Here is a 22,927-nt window from a genome sequence, read left to right on the forward strand (position 1 = left end):
TCCGAGGTATCCTAACACCGATCAGATCTGAATCTCGGTCAGATATGATGGTTGGAACATTTTTCCAAGAGTTATAACACTGGTCTTTTATGACCCGGTAAGGTGATGGCATGTCCAGCACACCTGGCCGGATGACCTGCTGTTATAGTTTCCTTATTAGCAAGGTTAACCATTCTTCCCTGAGGAAATTGTAAGACTTATTCTATAAGTTGATCCTGATGGATCCCTTATGTATCCATAGCCCGATCTTTACCTGTTGACCATGTCAATGCTATCTCGAAGCATGTCGGTGGTACTCCGATCATCAATAAGAACATTTGAAGCACAACGTTGAATTTTCTTTATCAATTATCCAAACACCGTTGTATGGGTAATGTCATGAAGTTTCTCTCCCCTTTCCTAAAGGGTCTTCTACATTATATCCTGTTGTGGATATCATGCTCTGTTTGTCCTTAGCGAAGGATATACCCCTGAATAATGTGTTTAAACACATTTTCCTTTCCATTGCTCTATTTAATCTGATGATCACATTTTCCTTTCCATTGATTTGTTTAATCTTCCTCGTGATCCATATGATTAAAGCAGTAATATTCTTCTGCTTAAGTAAACACCTTGGTGTACAACCGTGTCAGTAAGACCCTGTTTCTATTGTTGATGACATTCCGGTAACCACCGATGGATGAGAACTTTGCCTATTGGTCCGCCTCATTGAACGAGCAGGAAAAATGGTTCTCTTCGTCCCTCGCCCTTGGTACCGATGTTGTTGTCGACATAACCGACAGACTAACCTCTGACATGCCTTGCCTACATGACCATGCAAGATGTCAACGCCCTTCCTACTTTTAACCTACATGGTGGGCCCATAACCCACAGTTCCACAGGATCGAAACCTGACTCTCCTATACACCCTGTTGTCGAAGTTATTCCTCGCGCTTGGCTTCGTATTTAATTCACGGGCCACCTTCCTAGTGCTCTATTCTGGTATCAGACGCAATACTTACTCTCGCTGCTCTGAAACCCTTTCTCACTCTGGTTCAGACTTCGAGCAACTATCTATCCACTTGGAACCTCTTATTGTACCTTCGTACCTTACTCTTGATGTATTCGATATGTTCAACTCGACAGATAATCTTATGCTCCTTCATGGGTTAACCCCCAGATTGTTTCCCTCATAAGCATTCTGTCGTAGCCGAGCTGCCCCTTACCTATTCGTAAGTACGTTGGAGTTCCCGAGAAAAGGACGACATCACCATGATGACCTGAAGCAGAGAAATGAAGACGTCAATGTAATGGATCGACCTCTTCAAGAAGAGCAACCAAGACTGAGAAGATTCGTTAGGATTTCGTAACCAGAACTTTCCCCCTTAGTCCCCCTCTTAAATCTCGGGACGAGATTTCTTGTAGTGGAGGAGAATTGTGACGCCCGGATAATCATGCTACAGTAATCTCACGTTAATGGTGACACGTCACCTCTGTCACTGTAGTTAATCTAATGTTAATTCGAAACCGTTTCAAATTTAAATCCTAAATAAGTCAAACGACAAATTTTTTCAAAATATTAAACTAAAATGTTCGGGCTGTGCCAAAAATGACATAGGTAATTACAGTGCAGCAAACACATTTTTATAAAATACCTAAATGACCTAAACTAACTAAAATAGAAAAGAAAAAAATAAATAAAAGAAAGAAACAAACAAAAAAACAAGCAAAGGGAGAAACACCCCCCTGGGCTAACAGACCCAACGGGCCGACCCAATTCACCCACCAGGCCTAGCCGGCCGGCCACCCCCTCCCCTTATCCATTACCCCCGAAACCCTAACCACCCCCATCGCCCCACTTCCCCATCCCCACTCCCCTCGCTCCCCCACTCCCCGATCCCCTCTAGATCGGGGCGACGACCGCAGCGCCCGGCGCCCCGCTACCTACCCCGCCGCCCCGGCGACGCCAGGCGCTCGCTGGACCTCACCGGCGCCGCCCCATCGTCTCTTCCCCGCCGGACCCCCTCGAGCTACGACGCCGCCATCACGACGCCGCCTTACCGGAACACGCCCTCGCCGGACCGCTCCGCCGTCGTCCTCGACCTCCTCCTCGTCCCCCGTTGCCACTGACCCTACAACCTCCCGTGAGGAACCCCTCCTTCTCCTCTTCCCCCAAAGCCCGCACGCGCCCTGCAGCCGCGCGCCTCGCCGTCTGCATCTTGCTTCACCTGCGACCGCGCACCCACCGCCATGCTCGCCACCCGCACCACGACCCCGCTGGCCGTCCTCGCCCGCCGCTGCTATCTGCTTGCTCTGCTGCCGCTGGCTGCTGTGCTGCTGCTTGCTCTACCTGCTGCCTCCCCGCAGCTGTGCCAGCCCCGCCGCGCCGGCTGCGGCCTTGGACGCTCTCCACCACCTGATCCGGACCCCGCCTCTGCTCGCCCACCGGCCGCTCGCACCGTCCGGAGCTCGCGCGTGGCCGCCCCCTGCTTCCCCCTCGACGCGCTCGCCTCCCGCCTCGCTAGTCGTCGTCCCTGGCCTCGCCCCATCCACCACGACTCGCCCCCCCACTAGCCGGCGTTCTGGCTGCCGGCGCCCAGGCCACGGGCTGCGCCCGGGGCCAGCCCCGTTCGGCCTCGGGCACGGGCACCACGCCCGCAAGCCCACTAGGCTCCTCTATGGGCCAATGACAGGAGGGCCCCGCCTCCAAAACGTTTCAAAAAAAGGATTAAAAATAATAATGATAAAAAGAATAAATAATAATTATAATAATAAATTAATTAACTAAAATAATTAACTTAATTAATTCTGTTTAAATTAACTAATTATGATTAATTACCCTACTGACTAATTAACCTAATTAACTATTGTTAATTAATAAACAGTCAATGACATGTGGGACCCACTGGTCAGGTTGACCAGTCAACCCTATTGACTGCTGACGTTAGCATGACCTCATGCTGATGTTATAAATCTATCTTCGAATTAAATTAAATAATTAATTAAATTCCAAAAATTAATAAAATCTTTAAAAAATCATATCTTTTAATCCGTAACTCGGATTAAATTATTTTCAACATGAAAGTTGCTCAGAACGACGAGACGAATCTGGATACACTCTCCGTTCGTCCGCCACACATCCCTAGCATAGCAAACACGCAACTTTCCCCCTCCGGCTCCTCTGCCCGAAAACGCGCAACACCGGGGATACTTTCTCGGATGTTTTCCCCCTTCACCGGTATCACCTCATACCGCGTTAGAACACATCTAGCTCTGCCTGTTGTCCTATTATGCACTTGCTTGCTATGTATTTACTGTTTCTCCCCCCTCTTCTCTCTGCTAGACACCGAGACCGACGCCGCTGCTACCCAGTATGACTACGGTGTTGACGACCCCTCTCTCTTGCAAGAGCAACCAGGCAAGCCCCCCCTTGATCACCAGATATCACCTACTCTCCTCTATACTGCTTGCATTAGAGTAGTATAGCATGTTACTGCTTTCCGTTATTCCTATCCTGATGCATAGCCTGTCCTTGCTACTACTGTTGTTACCATTACCTGCTATCCTACTGCTTAGTATAGGATGCTAGTGTTCCATCAGTGGCCCTACACTCTTGTCCGTCTGCCATGCTATACTACTGGGCCGTGCTCACTTCGGGAGGTGATCGCGGGCATATACTAAATACTTTACACTATTACATTACCGGTGATACTGTTTGGAGATGGGGGCTGAAGGGGCAGGTGGCTCCATCCAGGTAGTGGTGGGCCTGGGTTCCCGACGACCCCCGACTGTTACTTTGTGGCGGAGCGACAGGGCAGGTTGAGACCACCTAGGAGAGAGGTGGGCCTGGCCCTGGTCGGTGTTCGCGGATACTTAACACGTTTAACGAGATCTTGGTATTTGATCTGAGTCTGGCTACTGGCCTATACGCACTAACCATCTACGCGGGGATAGTTATGGGCACTCGACGTCGTGGTATCAGCCGAAGCCTTCGTGACGTCAGCGACTGAGCGGCGCGCGCCGGGTTGGACCGCGTAACGCAACTTCCTTTGTAATGGAGGTTGCTAGGTCTGCTCTCCGGCCGCGTACGCAACGTGCAGGTGTGCAATGGGCGATGGGCCCAGACCCCTGCGCCATAGGATTTAGACCGGCGTGCTGACCTCTCTGTTGTGCCTAGGTGGGGCTGCGACGTGTTGATCTTCCGCGGCCGGGCATGACCCCGAAAAGTGTGTCCGGCCAAATGGGATCAAGCGTGTTGGGTTATGTGGTGCACCCCTGCAGGGAAGTTAATCTATTCGAATAGCCGTGATCTTCGGTAACAGGACGACTTGGAGTTGTACCTTGACCTTATGAAAACTAGAACCGGATACTTAATAAAACACACCCTTCCAAGTGCCAGATACAACCGGTGATCGCTCTCTCACAGGGCGACGAGGGGAGGATCATCGGTTAGGTTTATGCCATACGATGCTACTTGGAGGACTTCCGTCTACTCTCTTCTACATGCTGCAAGATGGAGGTTACCAGAAGCACAGTCTTCGAAAGGACTAGCTATCCCCCTCTTATTCCGGCTTTCTGCAGTTCAGTCCACATATAATAGCCTTATTCCAGTTGATACCAATGCATACATATGTAGTGTAGCTCCTTGCTTGCGAGTACTTTGGATGAGTACTCACGGTTGCTTTCTCCCTCTTTCCCCTATCCCTTCTACCTGGTTGTCGCAACCAGATGTTGGAGCCCAGGAGCCAGACGCCACCTTCGACGACGACTCCTACTACACCGGAGGTGCCTACTACTACGTGCTGCCCGCTGACGACGACCAGGAGTAGTTTAGGAGGATCCCAGGCAGGAGGCCTGCGCCTCTTTCGATCTGTATCCCAGTTTGTGCTAGCCTTCTTAAGGAAAACTTGTTTAACTTATGTCTGTACTCAGATATTGTTGCTTCTACTGACTCGTCTATGATCGAGCTCTTGTATTCGAGCCCTCGAGGCCCCCGGCTTGTAATATCATGCTTGTATGACTTATTTTATTTGTAGAGTTGTGTTGTGATATCTTCCCGTGAGTCCCTGATCTTGATCGTACACGTTTGCGTGTATGATTAGTGTACGATTGAATTGGGGGCGTCACAATGATAGGCCACTTGCTCTAACATTTTATTATTTCTCTTAAATTTAATAAAACTGAACCATAGAGGTTCGAAAACAAAAAATATTTCTATATTCATAGAACAAAACAAGTTATTTTTGAAGTTAAAAACCTCAATGAGCAAATTGAGAAAATTTCATTTACTTTATCTCTCTAATCATATGGGAAAAAGAGTTCAACTAAAAAGTCACGTAAGAAGTTCATATGCAAAAAAACCATATAGTAAAAAAAACTACATAAAAACGTATATCTAAAATAAATAAATAAAATTATTTATTGTGCATACATAATTCTCTTTCCCATATGTGTCTATGTTTTTGAAACTACAATGATCCGAAAAAATAAGAGAGAAGGCCAACTCAAAATAACAGAGCAGTCCAAAAAAGTTTATAAAAAAGGGATTTTCAAAAGAAAACTAGAAAATTTGAAATAACCGAGAAGGTCAAAGAATGTAGAATTTCAAATTTGACAACCCTAGAAGTTCAATTTCTAATATCCGAGAAGGTAAAAAAACTAGAAATTCAAATTTTAAACCTAGAAAATTATTTGCTTATGTAAACCATATTTTCTCTAAGAAGTTCAAAGTAAAAAAAAGAAGTTCGAAGGTAAAAAACTTAGATGTTTTATCATTACTAAATAATAAAATGAAGAATTTCAAATTAAAAAGGGAAAAACTAAAAAAATAAAAGAATTTTCTCATTTTTTAAACTGAAACACACAGAAGTCCAGATTGATAACTGCCGGAAGTTCACTTTTTCCATGGTGTGCATTTCATATGAGAAAAAAGAATAAAAAAGGAAAAGTTTAAAAATTTGTTGCTAGAAGTTCAAGTGCTCTTCCCTCGAAAGTCCAAAAATTCTTGTTAGAGAGGTTCAACATGTGTTTACATGTTCAAAAAACACAAAAAAGATGTTGTGTCTCATGTTTTAAAATAATTCTATCAATCCATTGCAAGTTTGGACAAATATACTCTACATGAAAAAAGTTTTTTTTCTATTCAACAACTTTCCAAGAGGTATATTGTGTGCTCTATTTGAAAAATAAATGGTTAAAATAAATTTGTGTATGTTGTTCGAAAAGAAAATTTTAACCATATTAAAAAAAGTTGCATCTTTTCAACAAGTTTCTAATGATTTACCATTTGTGGAACTCCGAGGAACGGGTGAGGAACTACAATCAAAAAATGCGTGGCTGAAGTTCAAGATGAAAACATCGAGCAAATTAACTACTATACGTAATGTGTTTCGGATGAGAATAAAAGAATACAAACCACCCTGCATGGTTCAAAAATTATATTATGGGACTCCGAACTTCATAAGCTTTCCAACCATATATTAAATGCTACATTCCGATGAGCGGTTTAAAATTTTCATGGATACCGTTTCAAACGCGTTTATATATATTCAAAAACTTCTTTTGAACCGTCACGAGCATGAAAACTTATCAACACGGGAAAGTTGCGTGTTTTCAACAGCTTTCCATTGGTATATCATTTGCTCAATTCCGGTAAGTTGTTTGGGAGTTACAGACAAAAAAGAGCATGCCAAAAACAGAGTAAAGTTCAAACAGACATGCGCGAGAAGTTCAACTACTTCACCCAGTGCATTTCCATTCGCGATGAAGGCAGAAATCATGATCTCATCATTTTCTAATTGACTTTAAAACAACAGGAATATCATTTGTGTAAGTTAAAGTCCTCGGTCGGAGAAAGTTAAAAAAAATATTGTGAGAGATGTTTGTAGAAAGAAATATCATTTGTGTAACACTTGACGAATCAATGAGAAAATTACAAACGAAAAATACGTCACAGAAGTTCAACGTGAAAACAGCACGAAGTTCGACTACTATAGTGAATGAATTTGAGATGAAAAACTTCTAAAATTATCGCGAGTATGAAAACACGATCAAGTGTTTACACCAGCTTTCCATTAGTATATCACTTGCTCAATTCCGATGAGTGGATGGACAGCTACGAGCAGTGGATGGAGATCCACGAGCAAAAAAAGCACGTGAAAAACAGAGTGAAGTTCAAGTAGACATGCCGAGAAGTTCAGGTTCTTCACGTGGTGCATTTCGAAAAAATCTATTTCGCGAGAAAGGCAGAACGAATGATCTCTCCATTGTCGAAATTACTTGAAAACGGCTAGGAATCATAGAAAACCATCAACATGAAAAAGTTTCGCATTTTCCTTAGCTTTTCAACGGTAAAGTTTGTAGAAATTACGGTGAAAATACGTTTTTAGCCAATTTTGAAATTTACTTAAACCAGTAAGGAACTGGGAGAAACAAATATATACCAAAAAATTCGTATTTCCTCAAGCTTTCCAACGCCATAATATTTGCTACATTCGGACATACGGTTAAAAATCGAAAATAAGAACTCGATGGAACTTGTACCATTTTATAAATTACTCTTAAACCGTTTAAATTTAGAAAAAAACTTTCTGCATGAAAAAGTAGCGCATTTTCATAAGCTTTCCAACGCCATATCATTTGCCTCAATTGGATTAGCCGTTTAGAAATGACATCAAAAATACAAACTCGGGTGTTCCATTTGCGAAATTCTACGATTTTCCAAATTACTCTTTATCCATAGGAAATTACAGAAAACTTTCAACATGTGGAAGGAGCGGATTTACAGCAGCTTTCCAACGCCATATTATTTGCCTCATTCCGATAAATGGTTTAGAAATGAGATCGAAAATACGATTCATGTTTTGTGTGTGATGAAAAGACGGTTTTCAAAACTGCTCTTAAACCACTTATAATTTGCCAAAAATTCAACTTGGGTCATGATCCTGGTGTCCATAGCTTTCCAACGGTATATCGCAAGCCCCATTTGGGCAATGTTGGTGGAAGTTCAACCTAGCACTAGGAGAAGTTCAGGTCGAACAACTCAGCCAGTAAAATTGCAACAGATACATGTTTCATCACGACCCAAGAGCAAATCCGCCAATGAGCGAGATTCCTATTTAAAACGTCCATTTAGTTGCTAAAAACCGTTTGTAGATTACACTTACATCACATAGAATATGAGTAACCAAAAAAATTCATGCGGGGAGACACGGTTGAGAAGATAGCCCAAAGGTCGGGTTCCTACAGAGGGAAGTTCAGGCGTGTAACTCGGTCGGAGAAAGTTGAAAAATTTATTGTGAGAGAGGTTTGTACAAAACAAATATCATTTGTGTGACATTGATGAATGTATGAGGAAATTACAAACGAAAATACGTCACAGAAGTTCAATGTGAAAACAGCAGGAAGTTCAACTACTACGCTGAATGAATTTCAGATGAAAAACTTGTAAAACCATCGCGAGTATGAAAAAATGATCAACACGGGAAAGTTGCGTGTTTACAGCAGCTTTCCACTAGTATATCACTTGCTCAATTCCGGTGAGTGGATGGAGAGCTACGAGCAGTGGATGGAGAGATACGAGCAAAAAAACACGTGAAAAACAGAGTGAAGTTCAAGTAGACATGCCGAGAAGTTCACGTTCTTCACGCGGTGCATTTTCGAAGAATCTGTTTCGCGATAAAGGCAGAACAAATGATCTCGCCATTTTCGAAATTACTTGAAAATAGCCAGGATTCATAGAAAACCATCAACATGAAAAAGTTTCGCATTTTCCGTAGCTTTTCAGCGGTATATTATTTGCCCCATTCCAATAAAGTTTGTAGAAATTACGGCAAAAATACGTTTTACCCATTTTCAAAACTGACATAAAACCGTAATGAATTAGGAGAAACAATATATACAAAAAAGTTTTGCATTTCTTCAAGCTTTCCAACGCCATATCAGTTGCTGCATTTGGACGTACGGTTAAAAAATTAGCTCGAAAATACGAGCTCGGTGGAACTTGTACTGTTTTCTAAATTACTTTTAAACCATTCAAAATTAGAAAAACTTTTAACATAAAAAAGTAGCACATTTTCATAAGCTTTCCAACGCCATATTATTTTCCTCAATTGGATTAGCCGTTTAGAAATGGCATTGAAAATACGAACTCGGGTGTTCGGTTTGCGAAATTTTACGATTTTCCAAATTACTCTTTAACCGTAGGGAATTAGAGAAAACTTTCAACATGTGGAAGGAGCGGTTTTGCAGCAGCTTTCCAACGCCATATTATTTGCCTCATTCCGATAAACGGTTTAAAAATGCGGTCGAAAATACGATTCACGTTTTTTGTATGAAGAACAAACGGTTTTCAAAACTGCTCTTAAACCACTTACATTTTGCCAAAATTTTAACTTGGGTCTTGATACTGATGTCCATAGCTATCCAACGGTATATCTCAAGCCCCATTTGGACACCTTTAGCTGAAGTTCAACCTAGTACTCGGGGAAGGTCAGACGCGTTGATAGAGGCAAAGGTGTCCCGATGTTTCGATGAGATGGTGGCTTAGCAATCGCTTTCTGTGGGAGTCGACCTTGACGATCTGACTACGAATGTGCGAGACGTCGCGCCTTAGCAATCGCTAAACCAACTTCCGAGGGGTTAGTGACCACGCCGGAGCACGATCAACCTGACCACGAGGGCCTGTTTCCTGCGAGCAAACGAAGAACAAGCAAGAAACTGAGATTGCAATCTGGATATTGCGAATATAAGATGAAAGCTTTATTGATCAAGGTGGGGTTCTGTGACGTCTTGGTCTGGTCATTGGACACAAACGAAGTACGCGAAGTTGCAGCTATGGCGAACTTTTAATCTAAACAAAACCCAAAGTCTAAACGACGCCCTAAGGGCTGTATATATGGAGGAAGAGAGGGGAATTTCGTGGCCCTTGAGGGTGGGGTCCGAAACCAACCCTAACTCTTGTTTCCCCACACATACGGACTCTAAAAATAGCCTATACTTAAGTATTTCGAAATTACATGGGCCTGGCCCATTAATAAGGTGACGCAGCACCTAGAATAGCCTATGGACGAATATTATGAAGTGGCATCTTGTATATTTCGTCCATGGCTTCATGCACTCCTTATGGCGGCTTCAAAGTCCTGAAATCATCACTTGTAACTCCGTTCTTGATCCCCTTGCGCATGCCATCAACTTCATGCGTGTTCTTGCTCCAATGTTCATCCTTCTCCAAGCTAGGCCCTTCATTTGAAAGCAAAACAAATGTATCCAATTTAGGCAGCATCATAATCTCATGAACATTAGAATCATTACCAAGAAACGAAAGTACCTGGTAATTTAATTGGCGTGCGCGAGCTCTAGTAATTGGTCCAGTATATGTAACAGTAGGGGCTGTGGGTGTAACAATGGTATTGATGTCCTCATCATCCTCCCCTTCTTGAAATGAAGTCGTCCTCGACGGAAGCTCATCTTCCTCACCCAAATAAGGCTTCAAATCTGCAATATTAAAAGTGGGACTAACCCCAAAATCTGCAGGTAGCTCAAGTTTATATGCATTATCATTTATTTTCTCTAAAACCTTAAAAGGACCATCAGCACGTGGCATTAGCTTTGATTTGCGCAGATTAGGAAATCTATCTTTACGCAAATGTAACCAAACAAGATCTCCAGGTGCAAACACAACATGTTTTCTACCCATATCTCCAGCAAGTTTATATTTAGCATTCATACGCTCAATGTTTTCCTTAGTTAACTCATGCATTTTTAAAATCAATTCAGAACGTTCTTTAGCATCAAAATTAACCTTCTCCGAAGATGGAAGAGGCAACAAATCAATAGGTGCACGAGGTAGGAAACCATACACAATTTCAAAAGGGCACATCTTAGTAGTAGAATGCAATGAACGATTATAAGCAAATTCAATATGAGGCAAACATTCTTCCCACATTTTCTTGTTATTCTTCAAAACAGCCCTAAGCATAGTAGACAATGTTCTATTGACTACTTCAGTTTGTCCATCAGTTTGGGGGTGACAAGTAGTACTAAAAATCAGCTTAGTCCCCAACTTAGCCCATAAACATCTCCAAAAGTGGCTAAGAAATTTAGTATCACGATCTGAAACAATAGTATTTGGCACACCATGTAAGCGAATAATTTCACGAAAGAACAAATCAGCAACATTAACAGCATCATCGCTTTTATGACATGGTATAAAGTGTGCCATTTTCGAGAACCTATCCACGACAACAAATATGCTATCCCTCCCCTTCTTTGTTCTAGGTAAACCTAAAACAAAGTCCATAGATATATCCTCCCAAGGAACACTAGGTACAGGCAAAGGCATATATAAACCATGAGGATTGATTCGTGACTTAGCTCTTTGACATGTAGTGTAGCGAGCAACAAAACGCTCAACATCCCGTCTCATCTTTGGCCAAAAGAAATGTGTAGCAAGTATATCCTCCGTCTTCTTGACGCCAAAGTGTCCCATTAATCCTCCTCCATGCGCCTCCTGCAACAACAAAAGACGAACGGAGCTAGCTGGAATGCATAGCTTGTTAGCACGAAACACAAATCCATCGTTAAGAACGAACTTGTTCCAAGTTCTCCCTTCCTTACAATTCTGCAATACATCTTTAAATTCAGCATCATTAACATATTGATCCTTGATGGTCTCCAAACCAAATATTTTAAAGTCAAGTTGTGAAAGCATAGTATAACGACGAGACAAGGCATCAGCAATAACATTTTCTTTACCCTTCTTGTGTTTAATCACATAAGGGAAAGTCTCAATGAATTCAACCCATTTAGCATGTCGACGGTTCAGTTTTGCTTGACTTTTAATGTGTTTCAAAGATTCATGATCAGAATGTATAACAAATTCCTTGGGCCATAAATAATGTTGCCATGTTTCTAAGGTCCGAACAAGAGCATATAATTCTTTATCATAAGTAGAATAGTTCAGACTAGGCCCACTCAATTTTTCAGAAAAGTATGCAACAGGTTTTCCATCTTGTAATAACACACCTCCTAATCCAATTCCACTAGCATCACATTCAAGCTCAAAAGTCTTATTGAAATTAGGAAGTTGGAGTAAAGGAGCATGTGTCAACTTATCTTTCAATACCGTGAAGGCTTCTTCCTGTGCGGTAGCCCAAACAAAAGGTACATCCTTCTTTGTAAGCTCGTTGAGAGGTGCAGCAATGGTGCTGAAATCTCTCACAAAACGCCTATAAAAACCAGCGAGGCCAAGGAAACTCCTCACTTGTGTGACCGTTTTGGGCTGCGACCAACTCTCAATAGCTTCAATCTTGGCTTTATCAACTTCAATTCCCTGTGGAGTAACAACATAGCCAAGAAAAGATACTCGGTCGGTGCAAAAGGTGCACTTTCCAAGGTTACCAAACAAACGTGCATCACGTAGAGCAATAAAAACAGCACGTAAATGTTCCAAATGTTCCTCCAAAGATTTGCTATAAATCAATATGTCATCAAAGTAAACTACCACAAATCGTCCAATGAAAGCACGTAAAACTTCGTTCATTAACCTCATGAAAGTACTAGGTGCATTAGTTAACCCAAAAGGCATGACTAACCACTCATATAATCCAAACTTAGTTTTAAATGCTGTTTTCCATTCATCTCCCAATTTCATACGAATTTGATGGTAACCACTATGCAAATCAACTTTGGAGAATATTGTAGAGCCACTCAATTCATCAAGCATATCATCTAGCCTAGGAATAGGATGACGATAACGAATAGTAATATTATTAATGCCTCTACAATCAACGCACATACGCGACGTACCATCCTTTTTCGGCACTAAAATGATAGGAACAGCACAAGGACTAAGGGATTCGCGTATATAACCTTTGTCGAGCAGTTCTTGTACTTGACGCATAATCTCCTTCGTCTCCTCTGGATTGATACGGTATGGTGCCCGGTTGGGTAATGATGCACCGGGAATTAAGTCAATTTGATGCTCAATCCCGCGAATAGGTGGTAATCCCGGTGGCACGTCTTGTGGAAAGACGTCGGCGAACTCCCGCAAAATGTTAGTGACAGCAGGAGGCAAAGAGGAAGGCACGTCCTCGAGTGAAAATAATGCCTCTTTGCACACAAAAGCATAGCAAACAGATTTGCTAAAATCTAGATCATCAATATCAGATTTGGTGGCAAGTAAACATGCACTTTTCAATTTAATTTCAGAAGCAACACTAGATTGTTTATTATTATTAGGCGGCAGTTGTTGCTCAAATTCTTTTGCCACATTCTGATTTTCACTCTTAGTTTTCTCCTGTTTTGCTTTATTAGCTCTATTAATATCATCTTTCAAAATGGAATCAGGAGTCATAGGAAGCAAAGTAATATTTTTATCCTTATGAACAAGAGTATACTGATTGTTTCTACCATGGTGAATAGAATTTTTATCAAATTGCCATGGTCTACCAAGTAATAAGGAACATGCTTGCATCGGTACCACATCACAATCAACATAATCAGCATATGTAGAGATACTAAAATGCACACGAACAGTACGTGTTACCTTAACCTTGCCGCTGTTGTTGAACCATTGGATGTAGTAAGGATGTGGATGTGGTCTTGTGGTGAGAGATAGCTTCTCCACCATCTCGATGCTAGCCAAGTTGTTGCAACTCCCTCCATCTATGATCACGCGAACAGAACGTTCCTTCACAACTCCCTTTGTATGGAACAAATTATGCCTCTGATTTTGCTCAGCTTGTGTAACCTGCACACTCAAAACACGTTGAGCAACTAAACATTCATACCTGTCAGCATCTTCAGGAGCCATGTATTGCGTCTCATGATCAGAATCGTCTCCACCGTGTTCCTCACGTGTAATAAGAGCCAAAGTCTCCTCATCATAGTCACTAGCAGACTCATACCCACCATCCTCAGTAACAATCATCACACGCTTAGATGGGCATTCTCTCGCATAATGACCTCCACCCTTGCAACGTCGACAAATAATATCATGTGTTTGCCCTGTTGATGCCATGGATGAAGAAGAGCTCTTTGCAGGCCCAGAAGGTGTGCTCTTGGCAGATAGTGGTGATTGTGCCTGCTTTATTGTATCACGGTTGGAGGTGGCAGCCGACGGAGGCGCCGGTGAAGCAGAACGTGTGGAAGTAGATGATGCACGTGGTGTCCATGAAGAAGGTCGACCTGCAGAAAAGTTAGTCCGCGCCAATGCCTGTCGATCCTGCACTTCACATTCAGCTTTACAAGCAAGATGGAATAAACGAGTGATATTAGTATACTCCTTATACTGTAGAATCGTCTGAATCTCTCTATTTAATCCACCCATAAAACGTGCAAGCATAGCTTCATTCTCCTCAACAATACCACATCTAATCATGCCAGTTTGTAATTCCTGATAATATTCTTCTACAGAATTTTTTCCCTGTCTTAAGCGCTGCAATTTTTGAAGTAATTCACGTTGATAATATGGTGGAACCCAACGAGTACGCATAGCAGTTTTCAAAGCAGCCCAAGTAGCAGGAATGGGATATAATCTACAATGCTCAGACCACCAAACACATGCAAAACTAGTGAATGCACAAACAGCAGCAGGAACACGTCTCTCCTCGGGATATTGTAAACATGTAAATCGTTGTTCAGTTTCTAACTCCCAAGTAAGATATATATCAGGAACATATCTACCCTCAAATGGTGGAATATCCAATTTTAGTTTAGGGAGATGGTCATGATCTCGTACCTGAGGGTGAGCCCTACCATTGTCATTATTTGCATGTGGACGACCTGATGGTTGCTGTGCTGGTGGTGGCACGTAGTTCTGATTTTGATCAACCTCATCCTCGTAATCGCCAGCAAAATCATCCTCCTCCGCATCAGCAGCAGGAGCCACAGAAGTAGCAACAACAGCACCAACAGTTTGGCCAGGTGCAAGAGGGAGACGGCTCGCTCGGCGGAGGGCTGTTTCACGATGTGCAGGTAGTCGTCGTCGTTGTTGTTGTAGAGGTGCGTTAGGCGCAGCCGGTGGTGGTGGTGGAAGACGCGCGGGCAATTCATTAAACCTGTCATCGAGCTTTGTTTCGAACGTCTTCTCCATGTCATCTATCTTCTCCATGGCCTCTTCAAATCTGTTTAGCACATCCTGCACCTGTCCATTCATCATTTGCTGAAATTTATCATGCAACTCCTGATTCGTCATGTTCTCCCAGTCAGTCTCGTCGGCTTGTGATCCTGCCATGGTTAGCAACAATAGAAAACACACAAGAATATGATCCTACAGAATACTAACAAGAGGTGGTGGTGGCGGGTGTCACAAATCCGTCAAGCAAATCTCAAATTCTTACCAGTTCTTACCCAGCAGCAGGCGGTGATCGGCAACCGTTGTAGTCAAAACTCTCAAAAGCTTGGATAGAGCGATTGCCAGGGAGAGTCAAACGCACGACGTAGAGGTATGTGGAGCTGGGAAGGCTTATAGTATGGTAGCAAAAAGGGTCAGCAATAATCAATTCAGAGATGCAAAGTTGAATAAACGCTCAACGACGGTACTGTGCTGGTCCTAGGCTAGACCGTGCTAGATACGCGAGCCTAGAACACTAACAAAATCACGGCGCTGCACGTAAATAAGGGAAAAGCACACTCTGGAACTTTTTTTTTTCGCTTTTTTTTGCGCTCCTCTTTTTTTTTGCGAAAAATTACTATAATGGCGAGTGTCTCAAAACTCTTCCCTCGTCAAACTGATAGGATGGGCACGAAAAAAAAATTTCACTTTTTTTTTCGGAAATCAGGGCAGCGACGACAAAAAAGTGCGACAAAAAATCACTATGATGGCACGTGGCTCAAAAGACTCAGAAAAGCCTAAAAATAGGATAGGGAAAAAATATTTTTGCCCGTGAAAATTTTGGCCTAAAAACTGCCCGGGGGTCTCCAGACTCTTTTTTTTTCGAGACCTACGCAGGCAAGGAAACACGAATCGGAATTTAGATTGATCTCAAGAACAAACCTAATATGAGAAGAACTCGGATTGGTGGTGGATATATGGTTGTGGTATATGGCAGCGGTGGTGGTATATGGTAGCGGTGGTGGTATATGGATAGAGATTGATGGTGGTATATGGATACGGATTGGTAGTGGTATATGGATAAGGATTCAGAGCGGTGGCGGATAAGCAAAAGTGGTAGATGGGCGATGATGATGGTGCGGCGGCGGCGTGACAACTTATGACCAGAACTCGAAACTCTAAAAGACTAGACTCTAAGACCAGCAACTTGACACGACGATGCAACCGCAAATTCAACAAAGCAAAAACCCTAAAAAGATTATGCAAAGGCTCAGATTGGTTCGGATATCATGAACTAACCCTAATTTTTTTGTGTGGCTTTTTCGTGGACTGTAGGTATGAAGAACAGACTCGATCTAATCTACGAAAAACTGTAAAATCTCACCGAGCAACCTGGAAATCTGATACCACTTGATAGAGGCAAAGGTGTCCCGATGTTTCGATGAGATGGTGGCTATCGTTTTCTGTGGGAGTCGACCTTGACGATCCGACTACGAACGTGCGAGACGTCGCGCCTTAGCAATCGCTAAACCAACTTCCGAGGGGTTAGTGACCACGCCGGAGCACGATCAACCTGACCACGAGGGCCTGTTTCCTGCGAGCAAACGAAGAACAAGCAAGAAACTGAGATTGCAATCTGGATATTGCGAATATAAGATGAAAGCTTTATTGATCAAGGTGGGGTTCTGTGACGTCTTGGTCTGGTCGTTGGACACAAACGAAGTACGCGAAGTTGCAGCTATGGCGAACTTTTAATCTAAACAAAACCCAAAGTCTAAACGACGCCCTAAGGGCTGTATATATGGAGGAAGAGAGGGGAATTTCGTGGCCCTTGAGGGTGGGGTCCGAAACCAACCCTAACTCTTGTTTCCCCACACATACGGACTCTAAAAATAGCCTATACTTAAGTATTTCGAAATTACATGGGCCTGGCCCATTAATAAGGTGACGCAGCACCTAGAATAGCCTATGGACGAATATTATGAAGTGGCATCTTGTATATTTCGTCCATGGCTTCATGCACTCCTTATGGCGGCTTCAAAGTCCTGAAATCATCACTTGTAACTCCGTTCTTGATCCCCTTGCGCATGCCATCAACTTCATGCGTGTTCTTGCTCCAATGTTCATCCTTCTCCAAGCTAGGCCCTTCATTTGAAAGCAAAACAAATGTATCCAATTTAGGCAGCATCATAATCTCATGAACATTAGAATCATTACCAAGAAACGAAAGTACCTGGTAATTTAATTGGCGTGCGCGAGCTCTAGTAATTGGTCCAGTATATGTAACAATAGGGGCTGTGGATGCCAGGTTTGGAATAGTTATTTGGATCATCCTTCCCGAACTAAAAACCACCAAGCTGAAAAAAGAGAAAAATACTACCCACCCCCGCGTCTCCAACCTTGTAGCCCACCCACCCGACCAACACGTTTCCACCAGGAGGTTGCCGACGCCGCCCCACCCCGTGCGCCGCCGCCCCTGCCTCCCCCAGCGTGCCGCCACCCCCTCCTCCGTCGCGCCGCTGCCCCCGCATCATCCAGCATGAGGCCACCCCCTCCTCCTTCGGTGCGCCGCAGCCCCTGCCTCCTCCAGCGCTCAGATCCGTGGGATCCGGCGGTTGCTCACGGCGGTGCTGCTCCGGTGAGCCTCCGTCCCCAAGCGCGACGCGGAAAACGGCCTCCTCCCTATTGTTCCTCCTCCATCCCCCGAGCACGGCGAATCACGACGGCCTCCTCTCTCCCATCCCCTTCTCTGCGCTGGTAGGTGTTTGTGAAGTTCGACATGGCCAGTCGCGTGAGTTTGATTCCGCCGCGCCCTGTGCCCCTGCCCTGCCTCCACCCACCAGAGGAGGCCTAGCTCCGAGCCACCACCTGTGCATGGCTGCCGCCGTGACACACCTACCCTAATCCCACCGGGCGGCGCCACCAGCAACCCCTCCCCAACCACATGTCAGATCCAGCGCCGACGTCAGGCACCCCTCTTCCTTCACGTCCTCTTGCTCCGATGGCTCGCCCCTACCCTCCCCGGGCTTCGGTTCCCGATGAAGCCCCGACCATGTTGTTGGTGGCAGATGCTCCAACGGCAGGCTCACTCCCCACGGTGTGATTGAACTTCAGTACAGGGGGGAGTAGAACCGCCGGAGATGCTCGTGTCAACTCCTTCCAGCGACCTTTGTCCACACCTCGTCCCCGGTGTGAGGTATATATATATACAGGTGACATATATATACAACATGGTCGCTAGGAGGTGTATACAACATTGTCGGCAACGAGGCTGCCTGTATATATACCATCATCCTCAACCCCTAGATCCTAGTATTCTCTCCTCCACACCACAAAGGATGACAGAGAGATCTTGGTTGACACTGTTCTTCTTCTACCATATCTTCAGGTTCAGAAACGAGGTTCAGCTTGCTGGTTCCTACCTCCACTGCACCGGACAATAGAGAGATAAAAAAAAGTTTGACGCTTACTTATTTTTCTACAGCGTCAGATTCAAAAAGTTCAGCTTCGCCCCTGGTTGAAGTTCAGTTGTCACTGAAGCTTATGTTGTTCATGACCGTGTGGCTGTAGAACATCCATGCATGTCGAGTAATTTTCTCATGCCAGTTCAGTTACAATAGCAACTCCAGTGTGGCAGTAGGCGATGGTGAAAACTGAAGTCTGAAACGAGTGTTGCTGAGTACATCTGGCAACATATATTCTGAAGTTTGTTGGTGAAAAACAAATGCTAGAACATCAGTTGGTGTCATTGGGGTCGTGCGGGCAAGCAACATTCTCCCCCTGGGTGTACTCTCTCTGTCTCTTTCTCTTTGCAATTCTAATCTATTTGTAGATTCTATCTCACATACCTGACCATAGTAGCAGACTAGTAGTGTTGTATGGTCAGCTGCATAAGGGAGTTTGTGGAGTGCACTACTATGTCTAGTTGAACTCACATGGATTACTTTTATAAGTCTAAACTACTTTTGGAAATTTGAGCGTGGTGTTCCTTTAGGAAGCCATTTTCCTTTTAGAAAGAGCTACATTCCGTGAGTCTACTTACATCTTTCTTCATTAAAAGAGATAAAGTTCATTTATACGAGTACATATGTTGATCTAGTGTGCATTCTATTTTCAGTTTGGAAGTTGAGGAAAAATATGTAAGTTCAAAAACACATTGGGGAAAACCACGTAAAAATTCACGCAGGAACTTCAGCATTAAAAATTGACGAAGTTCAAACGAGAACAAAAGGAAGAAAGTATCACGGCACAAAAAATAAAAAAGGATCACCCCATGAAACATAGTAAGTTTTGATCCTCAAAAAAAACATAGGAAGTTTGAAGAATAAAATAAAATATTATTTTTGAGTAAGTTTAACCCGTGAACCCAAAAAAAATTGACGAGAATAATAGTTTATAAAAAATGAATTTTCACCATTTCTAAATAAAAAGAATTAAAAGTTCAAATTAAAAATAACAAAAGTGGTTCGATGTTTACTACGAAACTCAGCTTTCTTGTCAATAAATAATAAAATCTAGAAGTGCAAATTAAAACCACAGAGTAGTTTGATGTTTATATACAAGAAAAAAAATAAGCGTTACCTAGAAAAATGTTAACTCTCGCAGTTCAAATTTAATAAATTACAGAGCTTGAGGAAAATATTATGTGTGTACAAAAAAAGTACAAGCTGTGTAAGGTTGAGCTCCGCAATGTGGCATTCACACCGGTAGCACTACACACACACATATTGCTCCTTGCGCATGCATGATTTTTTTCTCTATTAACTAGCATGTTTGGTGAATGTGTGAAGTCCTGCTACTACTAATAGAGAAGGAAAATTGCTCCTAAAAAACATAAGCTTTCCAACAGTATATCATACACGTAATTTCCATAATGTAATTTGAATGTTTTTTGTATATCATTCAAAACAACTTTTACCGTGTTGAAAAGACACTCTTAACCCGTCATGAGTTTTCTAGAAAAATTAGAGATCATTTCAAAGTGAAAACAATTAGGAGTTCACGTACTACATGGTGTGTGTTTTCATTTGAGAAAATAAGAGTTTTTATTATACATTACATTTACAAAAATAGAGATTTATAAAAACTTACGAGGACGTTGATATTTAGAAAATTTGAAAGTTCAAAATAAATTAAGCAAGAAGTTCAAATAAAAATGTACTTCAAAAATCTTTATAAAAAAGGGATTTCTCCCGTTCATAAAAAATTAGAGAAGTTAAAATTAAAAAATAGGAACATTTCAAAAGAATTTATAAAAAAAGGTTTTCCCAATTATAAAATAAAACTAGTAGTTTAAATTAAAATAATGGTGCGGTTCAATGTTTGTAGGACTTTCCCTATTACTAACCAATGAAACTAAGAAGTTCAAATTTTAAAAATGATGAAGTTCGATGTCTATAAAAAAATTATATTTTTCTCATCACTAAAAGAATACAACCAAGAACCAAAGTGAAAACAATCAGAAGTTCATGTACTACATGGTGTCTATTTTATATGAGAAAAAGTGAATAAAAAGGCAAAGTCCAAAATTTGTGTTGCTAGAAGTTCAAGTCCTCGGCCGGAGAAAGATAAAAAATTGTTGTGAGAGAGTTTGAACAAAATACATCACAGAAGTTCAAGGTGAAAACAACGGGAAGTTCAGCTACTACACAAAACGTGTTTCAGATAAGAATATAACAATAGAAAACAAAAAGCTTAAAAGATTTGTGGCAAGAAGTTCACGTGCTCCTCCCAGTGAAGTTCAAGATCTCTAGTGCAAGACGTCCGACCTTCAATTACATGTAAAAAACAAGCAAAAACGACGTTGTTTTTGCCATTTTTAAAACTGCTCTCAAACGACAGTGAATTTGTATCGTCTGTCTACATGAAAAAGTTGCTTCTATTCATAAGATTTCCAATGGTATATTATATGCTACATTTCGATAGATGGTTTAAAAGTTCTACGTATACCGTTAAAAAAACATTTTACACATTCAAAAAAATATTTTCATACTCGAACTTCACTCTGTTTTTAACTTCACTCTGCTTTCTTGAATTTCAATAGAATGCGAGGTTCATATTTCAGAAATTCTTAAAGTTCACGTGTACCACATACTGAATAAATTCATCTATGAACAAAAAACGGACCGCCCGGGCCATAATAAAAAAGCTCAATGTGCTTTTGAAAAAGAAAAATCAAACTGACATTTGAAAATGTGCAACAGAAGTTCATGTCAAACTAACGGGGCGATTCAATGTTTATTCTTGAAAAAGTGGAGAAAATTCTACATGCTTTGTAGGTCAAAAGTTTGGCTTTAATTTATGTTTTGCGAAGGTCAAAATGTTGTGTTCGAGAAGGTCAAGTGTGTTATCTCAGCAAGTTCAAAAATAAATTTAAACATGCAAGAAAAGAAAAAGAAAGGTAGAAGTTCAATTTGTAAAGATGACACAGTTCAACGTGTAAACCAATGTTGAAAGAAAACAAAAAGAAAAGGAGAAGTTCAATTTCTAAATATGAAGCGGTTCGACGTGCAAACCAATGTTGAAAGAAAACAAAAAGAAAGGAGAAGTTCAATTTCTAAAGATGACGTGGTTCGACGTGCTAAACAATGTTGAAAGAAAACAAAAAGAAAAAGGAGAAGTTCAATTTCTAAAGATGACGTGCTTTGACATGCAAACCAATGCAAAAACACACACAAAAATGTTGTTTTGGTGTCTTAAAATATTTTTATTCATAAAAAAGATTAAGAAAAAACCAGGAAGTCCATATTAAAAAGATGGAGAAGTTCGATGATCATAGAAAACTCAAATTTCCCTCGTTATGAAACAATGGAAGCAAGAAGTTCAAAAATAAAATAAGAAGAAGTTCAACTTTTAAAAATGGAGCGCTTCAAAATTCACAAAAAAAGGATTAAGAAATTCAGATTAATATTTACAAAAACTTAGATATTTTCACGTAACCGAGAGAAGTTCAGGTTGATAAACTACCAGAAGTTCACGTTCTACACGGTGTGCATTTTGTATTAAAAAGAATAAAAATGCAAAGGCAAATTTGTTGCCGTTATAAGTTCAAGTACTCCGTCGGAGAAAGTTAAAAAAATTATTGTGAGAGAGGTTTGTACAACAAGAATATCATTTGTGTAACACTGACGAATGGATGAGAAAATTACAAACGAAAATACGTCACAGAAGTTCAACGTGAAAACAGCATGAAGTTCGACTACTACGCTGAATGAATTTTAGATGAAAAACTTTTAAAATCATCACGAGTATGAAAAAACGATCAACACGGGAAAGTTATGTGCTTACAACAGCTTTCCACTGGTATATCACTTGCTCGATTCCGGTGAGTGGATGGAGAGTTACGAGCAGTGGATGGATACCTACGAGCAAAAAAATCACGTGAAAAACAGAGTGAAGTTCAGGTACACGTGCCGAGAAGTTCAGGTTCTTCACGCGGTGCATTTTCGAAGAATCTGTTTCGCGATAAAGGCAGAACACATGATCCTGCCGTTTTCGAAATTACTTGAAAATGGCTAGGAATTAGAGAAAACCATCAACATGAAAAAGTTTCGCATTTTCCGTAGCTTTTCAGCGGTATATTATTTGCCCCATTTCGGTAAAGTTTGTAGAAATTATGGAGAAAATACGTTTTTCACCATTTTCGAAACTGACTTAAAACCGTAAAGAATTGGGAGAAACAATACATACCAAAAAGTTTCGTATTTGTTCAAGATTTCCAACGCCATATCATTTGCTGCATTCGGACGAATGGTTAAAAAATTAGCTCGAAAATACGAACTCGGTAGGACTTGGAACATTTTATAAATTACTCTTAAACCATTCAAAATTAGAAAAACAACTTTCAAGATGAAAAAGTAGCGCATTTTCATAATCTTTCCAACGCCGTATCAT

General features: G+C 41.7%; 1 long non-coding RNA gene across 1 annotated transcript; it reads left to right on the top strand.

Annotated features, from left to right (window-relative positions):
* Nucleotides 1-17,424: 17,424 nt before the first annotated feature.
* LOC125525753 (uncharacterized) lies at nt 17,425-19,006 on the top strand. The gene is made up of 2 exons (XR_015599906.1): nt 17,425-18,230; nt 18,423-19,006. It is a non-coding gene; the product is annotated as an uncharacterized LOC125525753 (long non-coding RNA).
* Nucleotides 19,007-22,927: the final 3,921 nt, after the last annotated feature.

Source organism: Triticum urartu, chromosome 1A (genome assembly GCF_056163025.1).
Source record: "Triticum urartu cultivar PI428250 chromosome 1A, HENAU_Tu73, whole genome shotgun sequence".
Taxonomy (NCBI): domain Eukaryota; kingdom Viridiplantae; phylum Streptophyta; class Magnoliopsida; order Poales; family Poaceae; genus Triticum; species Triticum urartu.